This window comes from Macrobrachium rosenbergii, chromosome 26 (assembly GCF_040412425.1).
Source record: "Macrobrachium rosenbergii isolate ZJJX-2024 chromosome 26, ASM4041242v1, whole genome shotgun sequence".
NCBI lineage: Eukaryota > Metazoa > Arthropoda > Malacostraca > Decapoda > Palaemonidae > Macrobrachium > Macrobrachium rosenbergii.
In genome coordinates, this window is record NC_089766.1 from 34,147,425 (window position 1) to 34,163,545 (window position 16,121).

The 16,121-nt window shown below is 33.8% G+C and overlaps 1 pseudogene; it reads left to right on the forward strand.

Moving 5' to 3' along the window:
- Positions 1-16,121, forward strand: part of LOC136852806 (DNA polymerase delta catalytic subunit-like) — a 106,973-nt pseudogene that overhangs the window by 22,624 nt on the left and 68,228 nt on the right.

Below are 16,121 nucleotides of genomic sequence, written 5' to 3' on the forward strand. Positions count from 1 at the left end.
AATTTAGTTCCTCTGACTAAAAAAATTATATATTCAGATCCCATCTGACTGCATAAAAGTTTCACAGCTATTCATCAAGCGGATGAATATGGTAAACAGAGAGAGAGAGAGAGAGAAGAGAGAGAGAGAGAGAGAGAGAGATTTGAGCGTGTAATGGATTCTCCACTCTTCGGGTCTAAAAAAATCAAATGAGAATATAATGCAAAAGAGTAACAGATAACAAAACAACACTATCTTGAACAGATCAGTCAAACATATGCTTCAGAACTGGCACAAGGCTTTAAATTATGATTGTAGATTAGGTGGAAAATGTGTTTTTAATGAAAACCAGATGGCTTTGAAGTATGACTGAATATACAGAGGGGTTAACAGTTTCTTCAAGAAAGAAAATCCTTTTTCTAACATTCGTATCTTAGCAAAATGATGTGCTGTATTGTCTCCAAAGTAAATTTATTTAATGAGTCTCTCTTACACAATTATTATTAAAATACCCAATAATAAATTTTAATATGTAACAAAAATGAGATGATACACCTGAATGCTTACAATCATTGTCCAGACGATAGTATCAAATTCATGAAAAAGATGTTCATCAGCAAGAAAAGATGACAAATTATCATAAGAAAAACTAAGTTTGTACAACCACAACTCTTCAAAAGATGTCATCAGTTTTCAAAGATGAATGTGACGATTGAATGCACAGTTCTTTCATAAGAAAATTACTCCTGAAAAATAAATCAGCAACATTTAGTTCTGAAGTTTAAAATAAAGGACAGGAAGACAGATTTTACTATTCTTATCAAAGGTAGTTGTTTCAATTTCTCTGTCAGACCAAATAATCAATGAACTTTCATTCTTCAAATTCACATTTCTACGTATACATATCAAAAACAACAGTTGCAGGGATGCATGTACAAGAATGGAGATAGAATATTAATTTTTGATACTAAGATCATAAATGCAATGCAATAAGAAAAAAAAACATATTTATCAATTGTAAAAATGTTACAACAATGATTTGTGTGTGAAATAACAAGATGGTTTTTGTAAGAATATGACTTACAGTATAGGCCACAGGCTAGACTCCATTTGGTAGATCTGGGGATTTCAAAGGAGCACCAGTATTTGCTGGGGTAAGGAAATGAGCGTGTTGTTATAACATTATCCTGAAAAAATGGAAGGCCATATCCCACTATAAACCCTTCCAGGAGAGAACAATAACCATGTACACACAGAATGTATATCTTCACTGCTTTATACTGTGAGTATTTTATTACAACAAAGTAGTGGATTTTATTAACTAGTCACTAAAGTTCAGTTCCTCTTTTTATTATTTTATGTCTTTCCTTCCTTGTATACATTATGATAAAGGAATTCTTTTCAGCCTTAAAATTATACAAATACCAGTATCTTTCGAGTAAGTTGACATAAACCAATCAAGGGAAATTAATCTGAGCAAAAGCTAGGTCGAAAATCATTAGCTTTGATAACCTTGATTAACGAGAAATGGTAAGACTCTGGAATATATATCATTTTGTGGAGGCTCAGGTGAAGTAGAGTGGACAACAATAAATAAAGGCTAATTAGAAATGCCAAGACAATTACCGTAATAAACTCTTTCTCATGGCCTTTCTCTGATTCCTAAAGTCAGAGAGAAAAAGGCGGGGAGGAAAACATGTTCTTTGGTCAAGCTTTACTGACCTAACTTCTAAGCCAATCAGTATTCATATTTTAGCATGACCTACTATTCCACCCTATCTTATGATGACCCTTTGACAAAGTAAAGTAAGTACATGCACTAGATGTTTATTTGTCCATAGTGTATGAAGTACCATGAGGTAAGGAAGATTATCTCATGCAAAAGCTATTCCACTTTTTACCTGTAAGGTGGGTAGTAGTGACATTTGTATTTTCATTGAAGTTAGTCGTTCTTCGAGAACTACTGTTTGAAAAGTATTCATTTTTGTGTATAAACACCGATATGCATAGATCCTATCAGATCCACCTCTCGAGAAAAACTGACATAGAATCAAGACTACTTCTTAAAACTCAATTGCATAAAATATTGAATTGGCTGACATAATGACGACCAATATTCATGTTTATGCATATGTAAATTTATGAATTATCGTCAGAAATCCTCCCTTAAAATGGCGATTCTATTTTACATAAAATCATTTAATCAGCTGACATAACATTTCCAAACCAGACTTTATCCACGACACTACTGACCAGTTATAAGTCAAATCCCAAGCCGTAACATATGCATTGAAACAAAAACTACACCAGCTCTAACACAGTTTCCCAAGGCACTTTAGCCTTTGAGCTTATTTCCTCTTTTTGTTGGATCTTTGGTCATAAACATGTCACAGAAAGAAAATATCCTTTAGATTACTAAAAATCTTTTTAAGGCGACTGTTGAAGTTTTGCACAAAGAGTTAACATTTTTGAATATTTACAGATCACGAATAATTTAATAAATTGGCATTGTTAGTTTGGCTTGAATCTTCATACTGGCACGTTAGAGAGGATGAACAATTTGATGTTGGCAAGACTATATTGATGATATATTTGTTCAACTACAGCTTTATCAGTCCTTAGAAAATACCTTAGACGGAACTTCTGATGAGATGACCACAGGTTTTCAAAGTGAATCTAAAATAACTGTACACTATGAAATACAAAGTCCACCAACACTCACTCATGTAAGTGAAACGAGAGAGTTTGATACTGTCATACCACTGGCCAGGGTGGTCGGGCTATTGAATAGGACTATCCAATCAGAGTCTATAGTTCGCTGACACTCACTGGTCATTATTATCCTAAAGGAGAGAGATGCACTCAGCTACGTGGCAATGCAAGTATTGACACCCAGGCAAAGATTAAAAAAAGATTGGATGGATATATGAAGCCCAAGGTGAGTGACGAGAGGAAAAAACAATGCGACAAAACTACACTATCAAATGACAGGAATCCGAGCCAGATAAGAGTGTACATCGTGATAATGTCCGACATAGGATAACACTGAACTGACTTTTGAATATATAAAAAGATGCAAAATGTGAGCTATAAACCATAAATATTAGGAATTTAACATTTTTTCATCAAGAAGGCTTATTATGTACGCAAAAGAAGCACAATCAAGATTCATGTCCGAAATTGGCGTAAATCAAATTAAAAATTTACTAAAGGAGGAACTGAGTGTGTCTTCATGGCACCAAACACAATGTCTAATTCTGAGAACATAGAGTCTGAAATTTTGCAACGAATCGAGTAAGTGTCATATCCCAGATAAAAAGTGTTTTTGAAAATTTTTTGAGATTTTCGATCTGTATTTCTTTAGAATTATGCCTTTGAAGAACTCAGAAACATCATGGCCAGTGATTGTGAATATGAAATACAATGTGCCTAGAATGTTGAATCAAGAATAAAAATAACGAATTTGCCATTGTACTTATCCACACACGTATGAAAACAAAATTTAAATGACAAAAATGTCACTTATTTCACCATGAATAACAGAAACATAACTGTATTATATTCATGTATAGGTCGAGTTTTCAAAGAAAATTGATGAAGTGATAAAGAAAAAAATTAAACTTGGTTATGGTGAAGTCTCTTCCAACACTACTTTGTCAGGCAACATGTTAGGTATGATGGCCAACCTTGCCTGAATTAGCCACTGCTTGTAACGAGCGCAGCCATTTACAGTGTAATTTCAGCTTATCGTCCTGGCTTGATAATTTACAGTTCAGTGAGCTTACGGCGTATTTTTGATGGCTTAAGACTTAGTACGTTAGATTGTTATTGCACTAGAATCAATTTTGATATTATTGATATTATTATTATTAGTTATAGTACCTGTACCAGACGGAAGAGAGAGAGAGAGAGAGAGAGAGAGAGAGAGAGAGAGAGAAAAGAGAGAGAGAGAGAAATTAGCTTTAAGATAAAACCTTTTTAGTACTTTAAATAAGCGCACAGTATCTTTGTTCATCACACTCACTCTTATGCAGGTTTGAAATAATATCTTTTTATTTTTATTTCCGCACGGTCATTAAAATGTCTACCAATTAAACGACACTGCATTCACCACTAATTGTATGACCTAAATACTTGATTCAAATTTCTTTATTGTTTTACAATACATTTATGTTGTCTTGTTATTTCCATCAAAGACAACTGTGTTTACCAAAACTTGAAAGGCATCCTTCATTAGTAAATTTTTTGAAGTCCTGCTAGCTCTTTACATCGTTTATATGTGTTGAAGCATTCCATTTACTCACACAGTATCGAAACTTATTAACTTGGAAAGAATTCTAATTCTTTTTTCTATCTTCACATACAGTGAGTTTTATTACTGTTCTTTTTATAATATAAAATATAGTGCATTAAAAAAAGGGTCACATATCATTATTAGTATTCGTGATTGAAATTCGCATTTCAAAATAAAAATTGTTAAAATGCTTAACAAAAAAAAATATTGAATATTTTTCAAGGTCTATGACCCTCCCACTTCTGAAAACGATCAATGAACCTCGTTAATCTGGATGTACCTGTTATTTATTAAGAAGTCCATTCCTATTAGCTTAATAAAAACAGGGAACTTTATGTTTTGCCATAAATAATTTCATTTATTCCTGTCTGGTCCTATATATTTTTTAAGGTATTGAATTTCAGGAACAATCTTATTAAGGATAGATGGAAATAAATTCAGAGAATTAATCTTGTCAACCAACTTTTACACATATATTTTTGGCACAATATAGAAGACAGGCAGAAAGGACAGGCCACTGCACTGGCACATCATGTCCCAGAAACAGAATGTATATATACATATATGATCAGCGCCAAAGCCTCCCCCTCAACCAAGCTGGGAACTGGAGGAACCAGGCAGTGGCTGCTGATGACTCGGCAGATAGGCCTATGGACCTCCCAAAAATACATTTGCATAGCTCACAGGGTGGTGTATTACCAATGAAATCTGACTTGCCATGAGCTGGGATTGAACTTGAGACCACCAAACATAATTAAGGAGATAGGAGCAAAGTTACCCGGGACTATGCATCAGCAGGGTTGTATCAATGTCCGCCAGAACCAAAAACAGCGTTAAAATTCGTTATTATTATCTATATACATATGAATAGTAAAAACACGACATGATGGTTTTCTTCTCATGGAAATCATGACGATGTATCTAGAGCTGCCAATGGGAACTCTGGCTCTTAACTTTGAGTTTTCATAGCCCTGAGAGTGTCGAGCCTCCGACCCCCTCCCCAACCTCCCAGAAAAAAATAAGTATACCTTAGTTTATCCAGACCATTGAGCTGATTAACAGCTCTCCCAAGGCTGGCCTGAAGGATTAGATTTATTATATGATGGCTAAGAACCAATTGGTTACCTAACAACGGGACCTACAGCTTATTGGGAATCCAAACCACATTATAGCGAGAAATGAATTTTATCACCAGAAATAAATTTCTAATTATTAATTATTCATTGGCAGGTAGGAGATTTGAACGGGGCCAGCAGAATGTTAGCTGAGAAAGTACCCACCCAACCAATGAGGAACTTATAATCCCCCTCCCCAGAAAATCACACGCACAAAAAGAGTGCAGTCAGTTTAACGAACTTCGATCCCTTTTATTTTGCCACACATTCATATTATAATATCCTGTAACGCATGCAAAGTAGGTATTTGAACTTATACTATGTTATTCCGTCTTGCTCAAAAGCAGTCTGTGGTATATGTTCGTTGTGGCAGCACGGGCTATTTATTCTGTCATATATATACTATCTTATTCTATATATTATTTTCAGAGTTTAACATCAAGCAAACAAATTATGAGCCTTAAGAAAACTTTTAGCTTGCAGTACATTACCAGAGAATGTTTAACGCCCAATTTAAATGATCGTATTAACTATTTTTGAGAAAAACGGTGATTTCGTTTTAACATGAATTTGATCTCTACTTGCAGGTGACGTCCATCAACATGAGGTCTCGAGCTTTGTTACGTTGCTATCCAGAGAATACTTTGCCTTGCATACTGCCTGGACAGTTGCTTGAATTATAATCGAAGTTGGTGGGTGTCCGTACTGATGTCAGACATTGGTTCCTGTGAAAGGACAAAATTAATAATTTCTATTTCTTTAATGAACAACTAATTTGCCTTTCCCTGAACATGATTCTGGAGGCCTTTTCCATGAAGCAATTTGATGACCCTACAACATGTATCTCTCCCTTAATTACCAGTTAAAATGTAAAGAACTGGAACGATTTTTTGTCTGTTAAATGTGGTAACAGAATCTGAGTCCTTTCTGCTCATATCATCTACAATGACAAAGAGCTGATGTTTCGATAGAAATTAGCACATTCAGAAACTTGTAAAAATCATCAAGAATAGTCTTGGGAATATTTTTATAATGCTATATGAAAATCAAAGAATCTTTATTTCAGTATACAGAATTTTTCACCTATTTGTATACATTAATTTTCATATCAGAGAATTCAAATCATACTGTATTTCCATTTAACGTTTATTAGACAATTTTACCGTTTTTTTTTTCAATGGTAATTGCACTAATTGCTGGAGGACCTCTCTTGAACAGGTAATTAGGCTAATCGATATGGCATGAAAAGATTAGCCTTGTATTAATCAGCGAGGTTCCGAAACTGGCAATTACAGAGAGTTGATGATTGTTCGCTGATCAAAAGCGACAAAAAAAAAATCGCGATTAGTGTTCCAAACGTTGTATTTTCATTTTCAGCAAACTTCAAGTTTCCACCTCGATTTCCGTAAAAGCTTGATGACGCCAGTTATTTGATTAAAACTTTAAAATGAGCAAAAAGCTCGTTGATTTTGTTCTACCATAACCCCAAATGAAGTTTTAAAAACATTTGAAAAAATATTTAAAAAGATTAAACTACAAAAAGAATACCCAATATTCAGTAGACGCTACTTCAGTGCCATGGAATGTTATCATTCTGGAAGGAATTAGATATGATTATTAAAAATAAATTCATTAAAAAGAAGGCGACAGATATCATTGGAAATTATAATCTTAAATGCTTTCATTTGATAGCTTAGCGAAAACAAGTTTTGCGAAGTACTGATTCAAGATAAGTAATGGAAAAAACGCTCACGAGCAGCTAATAAAGATAATCAATGAAACTCTTTTTTTCTTTTTGGTTGGGGCAATTAGATAACGTAACGATAGAAAACTAAGCAGGGTAAGATAAAACTTGAAAGAGCGCCGTTTATGTCAAGATAAACGAGATTTCGTATCCTTTCCAGAGAGAAACGAAAGTGTATTTTGAATGCATAGACTGGGAACGGGTTCGATGCCTGACAGCTGAGGAGAAAGAAAACCTTAGTTTTTGACAGATTTAAATCACCCGTATCTGAGGAAAATGCCCCAGCCAATGTCACTGGGGCCGCATCTTGTTATCACTCAGAAGATGAACCACATTCGTATGGAACAAGCCCACAGAAGCCACTGAACTGAAATGTAAGTTTCAAAGAATATGGTGTCCATTAGGAAGAAGAGAAGGTACAGAGAAATATAGAAAAAACCTCCTCATTAAAAAAAGAAAAAAACAATAAATTAAGTAATAAATATACAAAATAGATTAAAATGCAAGTATTCACCGTGGTTTTAACCGTCATGATTTTAAGTTTGTTATTGAGTTGGCAGTTCATGGACACCGCCTTTGTTTTAATGATGAAGTAATATGTGCAGGTTGAGGGTGTGAGCATGGGTAACCCACTGAGTTGAACACATTCCCAACATTTTTATGCATAAAATTTGAGAGAGAGCTGCTGGACAGTTGTCCCTCCTCTTGTAAATTTTATTCTATCGCCGATATGTGGATGACACTTTTGTTCTTTTTAAGGACCATCTGCATTGTGATTTGTTCATTAAAAACAATATGCCAATTCTTTACATTCCAACATTAAATTTAAAAATGAATTGGAAAACAATAACCAACTACCGTTCTTAGATACGATTGTCATCCGTGATGACGATTGTTTTCACACAGGCATTTTCGAAAGGCAACTTTCATCAGGCCTTGGTCTTAACGGAATCCTTTTAAAGTTTTAGTTTTTTCAGTTTTAAATTAAATTCATTGTCTACCCTCCTCCACAGAGCCATGACATTAACTTCTGATTGGAGTTTTTCCACAAAGAAATCTGAATCCTTTACGATTATTTTAAACCAAATTGTTATCCTCCTAATCTCTTTATAAAATATGTAGGGAAAACGCTGGATATTTCATTTCATCCTCCAGCAGCAATACATTTGGCCCATAAACTTAAGTTCTATATACGATATCCTTTATGCATGACACCTCTTCTTCCTCACTTACAGGAGAATTTTAACTAATTATTTCCCGGCTGTTGATGTCAAGTTTGTCTTAATGAACCCTAGGACTATTGGTAGTATGTTGCGTCATAAGAGAGATTACCTCCTTAATGCAGTCCGGTGTTGTCTATATTTATACTTCTGTTGCCGATGCAACAGGCAGACTTACGTTGGCAACACGCGCCGCCTGCTTAGGGGGTGTGAGATGTGATGCACATATAGGAATCAGTTTCCGCACAGGGTAAATTATCCAACTCCAGAACTATCTAACATTAGGAATCATGGGAAATTTTTGCAAAAATAATATAAATTATAAGGATTTCAAGATATTATTATCAAGCACATATGAGCACCACCTTCCAACATTAGAATCTCTAGCTATAAAGAAACTAGTTCCCACCTTAAACAACCACTCTTCATCTGTTCCTTGTACAGAGCTTAAACCACGCCCTTCTTGTTGTTTACTTTCTGTGCATTTTCCATACAGCAACTGAACTCCGTTGAGAAAAGGTGTCTTTAACTACTCTTAACTTTAAATATGTTTTTTTCTTGTAGCATAATTTTTATTTTCAATGATGTATCTTACTTTGCCTTACTTTATTCAATGTATTTTATGTACAACAAAAAAATCATTTGTTATGCTGTATTGCTTATCAGTGTTTTGTCTTTGATTTTAGCCTGGATGATGAGACATTGTTGTCGAAACGTCGCTGTAAGAATAAATTGAATTATGTTTCATGCTATCTACCTACTTCCACTCCGGCTGGTTTTGTGCACTACGAGGATAGCCCATCATGTTGAATTATATATATATATATATATATATATATATATATATATATATATATATACTATATATATATATATATACATAAAATAATTAGGCAAACGTTGTGTCATGGAACAGCAAACGTTTGCAAAGAACAAGAAACGTTTAATGTACATGAGATACACGCACACACACACACACACACGTAGGACGTGGCTGTAGTAAGGTCCTATATTTCCTTGAATGATTTTGCTTGTATGTGTGCCATTCAAAGTTTATACTTTTACAGTAAAATGAATATGCTTTTGGATAATAGTGGCAGCCTCTCAAAATATGTTAGTTTCATTCATTGTTAAAAAAAGGACCACAAATTAGGACAAACTAAGGTAAAGGAGAATAAGATAAAAAATGTCCAAGTCTACAAAACCTATAAAAGACAAATTTGTAAACAATCCTAAAAAACACACACGATTATCCTTACACGATAAAAACTAAAATATACAGTTCTACAAAAGCCAGGAGAAAATGACACAAGACAAATAGGAAGCTAAAACAGCCCTAGAATCCTACAGAATTAGAGAAGAAGAACATCATAAACAATCCCAAAGTCTCACGCGACTCTCCTTCCAAAACAAAAACGAAAACAACTCTCTAAATAAGACAAGTACGTTAGCACTGTGCCCAACAATTCGACGTCAACGTATCGGTGATTTCCAGGTGGGCTTTTGGCAGCCGCACGAAACTGAGTACCGGTTTGCATATCGAGCAACTCGCCGATGTATTGGCAGGCGACCGTAGCTGTTGGGGCAGCCTCCGTCAGCTCAGGGGGCGATTGTAAGACTGAATGACCATAAAAAAAAAGCTTTTCAGGTTTTTGCACATTTTTAAATTTTTACTATGCCTTTCAGTTCTGAATTACGCAACGTTTGTTTTGCATTTTGGATTTTACCGTAATTAATTTGTAGCCAATTCCATGTAACTTTCAGATTTTTGCACTTTTTTTTGGACTGCTTCTTGCAGTTCTATGTAAACCGTTTATTTATTAAACCATTTTGTAGATTACGAATAACAAATTAATTTGTATTGCTGCCTCATTAAGCCCTTAATTTTTGCAAATTTCATAGGCAGTTAATTACAGTTATGAGTATCCATTTATATCTTCGAGCATTTTGAAGAATCAGCAAATTTTTTTGTATCGTTGCTTTCAATTCTGTCTAAGCTGTTTTTAGTTAATTCATTTTACAAACAGACAATTAATTTGTATAAATTCCACCTTAAACTCGGTTTGTCCAAGTTTTTAACAGAGTAACTTTCAATTCTATGTCACCTGTTTTTATATCCAATTAATTTTGTAGATTAAAAATAGAATATCAATTTGTATTAATGCCTCGATAAACTTTTACTATATCTAAATTTTTAACATAGTGACCTTCAGTTCTAGGGAGACCGTTTGTTTGTTCATGCATTTTGAAGATTTAATATAGAAATTTATTGTGTAATAATTGCATGCTAAAATTATACTTCACATATAAGAGCAGATATATTATAGAATAGATTAATCATTTTATGAAAATTTTTTTATAGAAATAGGCTACAGAAACCTTCTATTAATATAATTAAACTAACATAGTAAACAACTTAATAAATGTATGCCTATCAACTAATGGAAGTAAATTATGTATGTGGAATAATAATAATAATAATAATATATGTATAATAATAATAATAATAATAATAATAATAATAATAATAGAAGAAGAAGAAGAAGAAAGAAAGAAGAAGAAGAAGAAGAAGACGAAGAAGAGAAGAAGAAGAAGAAGAAGAAGAAGAAGAAGAAGAAGAAGAAGAAGATCAAATGAAGAATAAAAAGTTTATTGCTCTGCAAAGTTAATAATAATAATAATAATAATAATAATAATAATAATAATAATAATATGTAATAATAATAATAATAATAATAATAAACTAATAATATTTTCTCTTCTCCAAACCCCTAAAATTTCCTCCCCGGAAGTATTGTATCATATTCATAGTGTCCTGCTCATTCTGGATGAAAGAGAGATTCAGAGGAATTTCAGAAGGACAACAAATAACGGCAGTAAGAGAAAACATAAGACCTGAGAGAAAATAGAAAAGCTCGGTAAACTTTCGCTGGAAGGGGCTTGGCGTGTATGAGTCAAATACTAAAATGGAAGCAAGAAGTGTGTGTGGGTGAGGTCTCTCTCTCTCTCTCTCTCTCTCTTTCATCCTCAAAGCTTCAAAACTTATGAGCCCTTATATATATTTTGGACTCCCATTACATGCCAAGCCCCTTCCAGCAAGTTTACACACACACACACACACACACATATATATATATATATATATATATATATATATATATATATATATATATATATATATATATATACATATATAGATTGTTTTCTAGCATATGTTGGAATATCTGCGTTATGAGCCTGGTATTTATTCTTTTCAGAGATACTGTGAACTCTTCAGATGTCACATGTACCCTAATTTAAACCATTTCTTTGTAAGTATGTTTATCTCTTCCCTTTTTTAATAGAATATTGGTACCATAGCATGGATATCACCTTCCCTAATGGTTACGACAGCACAGCATTATCTAAATCATTTCAATACACCTGGAGTGTCACTGTTCATGCACATCTTAAACCAACCAAATATCAAAGGTAATCTCTTTTAGAGATTGCTAGATCCAATATGTATCCTTATATAAATTAAATGCTGATTCTTCATATCAATAAACCTGTTCGCGTGAATCTTCAGTCTCGGTTTCATATGAATAATCATTCTCAAAGTAGGTTGAGATCCTGTGTTTCTGAGAGGTGTCCTTTTATCAGGATTCCCATTCTTACAATCCTTTGTTCGAGGACATCAGGGTTATACGGCATTAGCGTGAGGTGATTTAGGATACGGGTATTTCTTGCATGGAATGTGACCACTGATACTACTCTGATTGGCCTGCTTAGTATTGACACAGCTGTGTAATAAAAAAAAAAAAAGGTGTTCCCACATTTATAAATTTGTTAGTTACCTTCGTCAGCTTATGTATTACAAGAACAAATGATAATAACAGACTGTAATTTTACCCTACACTTCAATACTGATATCTGTGAGCTAAGATCATAAACATAAAGTTGATAACAACATTGATAAATATGTCTTCTTCGTCAGCTTATGCATTACAAGAACAGATGATGATTACTGAGACTGTAATTTTCTCTCGGTTATGCCAATAATATTTGTGAATTAAGATCATATGAATAAAATTGATAACATGATTGATTTCTCTACCAGTATCATCAGCAGAAATTCCATACCTGTCCCAAATCAAACAAGCTGAAACGTCCTAATCATCCCTGTTCCAGGACACTGCCCAATACCTTGTTTGAACTTTAGCAAAACAGCATCATGGATTTCCCAAACTGGCAACACTCCAGTGAGTTCTCAGAGACATAGATCCTACATATCCTTTATTTTGTTAGGACTTCACAGTTCTGTGTGGCCTCTGATTTACAACAGAGGTCCTTTACGTGTTGGGGAGAACATTTTCCTAACCAATTAGCTAGACAAGGTCGTGAGAGTTAATCCTCTCTAGTCTCATCACGCTTTCGCGCGAACGCTGGCAAAGCCGTTGGATTTAGGTTGCATTATTTATTAAGCTGACTTCCCCCGTCTGTTTTATACAGGTCATTTAGTAATGTTTCTCTTAAAGGACTGTTGCTCAAATATTGACTTGGGTTATAAAAACGCATACAACTAACTGAAAACTTCATTGAATTACACTATTTCCACCTAGATTCTGCTGCTAACCGCTAGAGGCAAAATTTGAATAGGAAAAAAAGAAAAGAAAAAGGGTATTTTAGTATGCGTCCGTAAAAACGGCTATTGCTTTAAAACTACCAGAGATAAAGAATTAAACTAAGTCTCAATTAATAGCTAAGAATGGCAATAACAACAGCTGGAGAAAAATGTTAAGATATATCCAAATTATTAATAATCCTATGATAAACCACAGGTTTTATTCTCCAGTGTATAATCAGTTACAAATTACAATTTCAACTAGCTTATTTACCCAGCATATGACAATCCAACTTACTAACAATCTTACGATAAATCTTCGGTTTCTTCCACGTGAAAATGGATTTAATGCCAATGAAAATGGAGATCAGGCATCAATCTCCTTTCCAGCCGAAGAATCTTCGATAGATCAAGGGTCAGGAGCTTCAAATGAAGCCCGTGACACTGGGGAAGTAAGGACCGATCGGCGAGATTTCAGCGCAGGAATCCATTAAGAACATGACAGTCAGTTTTGGAGAACCGCTAATGAATTTCCACTGAGGGTAGGCAGCAGCTTATCGTGGCGTTCAGGGTGATATGTAAGAGATTTAAATATTTCAATTTGAAATTGTTTGTTACAATTAATTTCTTTATAAAAATCGGTAGACATCAAATCTGCATCGTTGATACTATAAAATATTATCTGCAAATAATAGACTATTCCAGTTTCAGGCTTTTATATTAATCGGTTGTGATTTTATATAATTCAAGACTTACCTGTTTTGTAGGCCTACATAAGAAGACGTGCTGTGGAGGAGATAAAGTTCAGTTTATGTCTGAGCATGCTCAAGATTTCATAAATGCAAATTTGCTTCGATTTCAACTGCCTTTTACTGGTATGGTAAGTATTTTACAGAGAATACCCTGTGCTTCAAATCGTATTTAATATATTTTCTCTCTAACTGTAAATATATGTGACTGGTAGTTTTTAAGAAACATAAAGACAAATATATTCTGAAGTGTACCATTGGTAACCTTAAAAAGCCTGATTATATGGCTGCTATTAAAATCAATTATTCAAACAAGTATGCATGTCTAGAGAATATAGATAGAGGGAATAAAATTCAACCAGTTACAACAGACCCCTTCATACAACAGAGTGCCCCAAATCATGCATGATTCCACAGAGACCTTTATCTTTTAAGAATGTAGCCAGCCTACGTCTGCAAGTAGAGCGAACCTGAATACCGGAATATCCAGCCGGCATTCGCCCTCATATTCTGAGTTCTAATGCACTCACGTGTAATCTAGATTATCTACCTTAATCTATTACCAATGAGAGACAGGTATTTGTTAGGCTTCCTGGACAGGGAGAAAAGTTGTCAGTTTCGTGATGAAGGACCATATTCTGGATGCCGTCTTTCTTGTTAGGGATGAGAATCACCAGTATCTAACTTTTGGCAATAAAATTGGGGGATTAATTAAATTGGAAAAATTATTGAAAGTTTTGAACAAATTTATTTTTTTAATTATAACATAAAAATGCCACTGGTTGTCATATCAATGAGAATCAGTACACCTCAGGAGAGAAGATGTTTTAAAATTAAAGTTATTAACTGAATAATTTTGTGTTGGTGTAGAACACAGTTTTAAGAAAGGAATATTCATTCCTACCTGATTTTTAAATAAGAAATATTATTTCATAAGAATTTTCTGCATAGGAAAACAGAATTACAGTACGATAACATGATCAACATATATATATATATATATATATATATATATATATATATATATATATATATATATATATATATATATACTATATATATATATATATATGTGTGTGTTGATATTGTGTGTGTGTGTGTATATATGTATATATATATATATATATATATATATATATATATTTCTCTTTATATATATATATTCTTTATATATATATATATATATATATATATATATATATATATATATATATGAAGTTAAATATTACATTAGTTTAACCAGACCACTGATCTGATTAACAACACTCACACACACACACACACACACACACACAAACATATATACTATATATATATATATATATATATATATATATATATATATATATATCTTATATATATATATATATATATATATATATATGTGTATGTGTAATTTTGTGTTATATGATACATTTATGTATTTACTATTATATGTATGTAGTAAACATAGAGAGAAGATATAAACACTATATGAACGTTTGCAACCATATGTTTCAGGCACTATTCTATTACCCAGTTATGGAAAATATGGACAGATGGTGTTACAGGGTATATGTAAAGCATATATAGGTGTGGCATTAAGCACTCCGATGGTATACAGGCTGACCATTTTCCTAAGAGGAGGAGAGTGCTTTGTTGTTCCCTAGTAGTCTTTGGCCAGTGCTCCACTTGGCGTCGATTCTGGTGGTGGTGTGCCTAGATTATTAAACAGGGTTCTTCAAACCTGGTTCCTTAAGTCCTCCAAACTGGGTCATGAGCTCACAAAAATAAATACATAAATAAAATAAAACTATTTATGTACATTACCAGATAAATGTAGTTCACTTTGTATGTTGGATCCACCTAGTCTAAAGAATATCCCGAGAGTCTAATCATAATGATCAGAACTTCTATTTTCAAGAGAGAGAGAGAGAGAGAGAGAGGTGCTGGGTGACGCAGTGGCGGTGTGGGTGGTGAACATGAATGGACCGTGTAAGCTGTGAGCCTGCGACGCGTACCTCCAGATTTGAAACAGAACATGATTAGTTACATTAAGTTTTAGGTTCATGCAACCACACTCGTATCAAATGGATCGATTTATTATCAGAGAAGTGTCATTTTTACTCGGGCATGCCAGCCTTCTTGTTCAGGCGAAGGCAAACAGACGAACAATGACGGAGAGGCCTGCTATGTCTCGTACCGGTATGGGCGAGGCATCATCGCTGCCTGTGCCCTGTCCTGTTCTGAGCCTTCTGTGAAGAAGAAATTGTGGCTAAGGCAATATAGTGAAAAATTCTTGAAGTATGGATTTATTAAGTATGATAAAGATAAACAAGAACCTCGGCCACAGTGTGTTATTTGCAATGAAGTTCTTGCAAATGAAAGTATGAAGCCTTCAAAATTAAAAGAGCACTTTGAATCGAAACATGATGAAC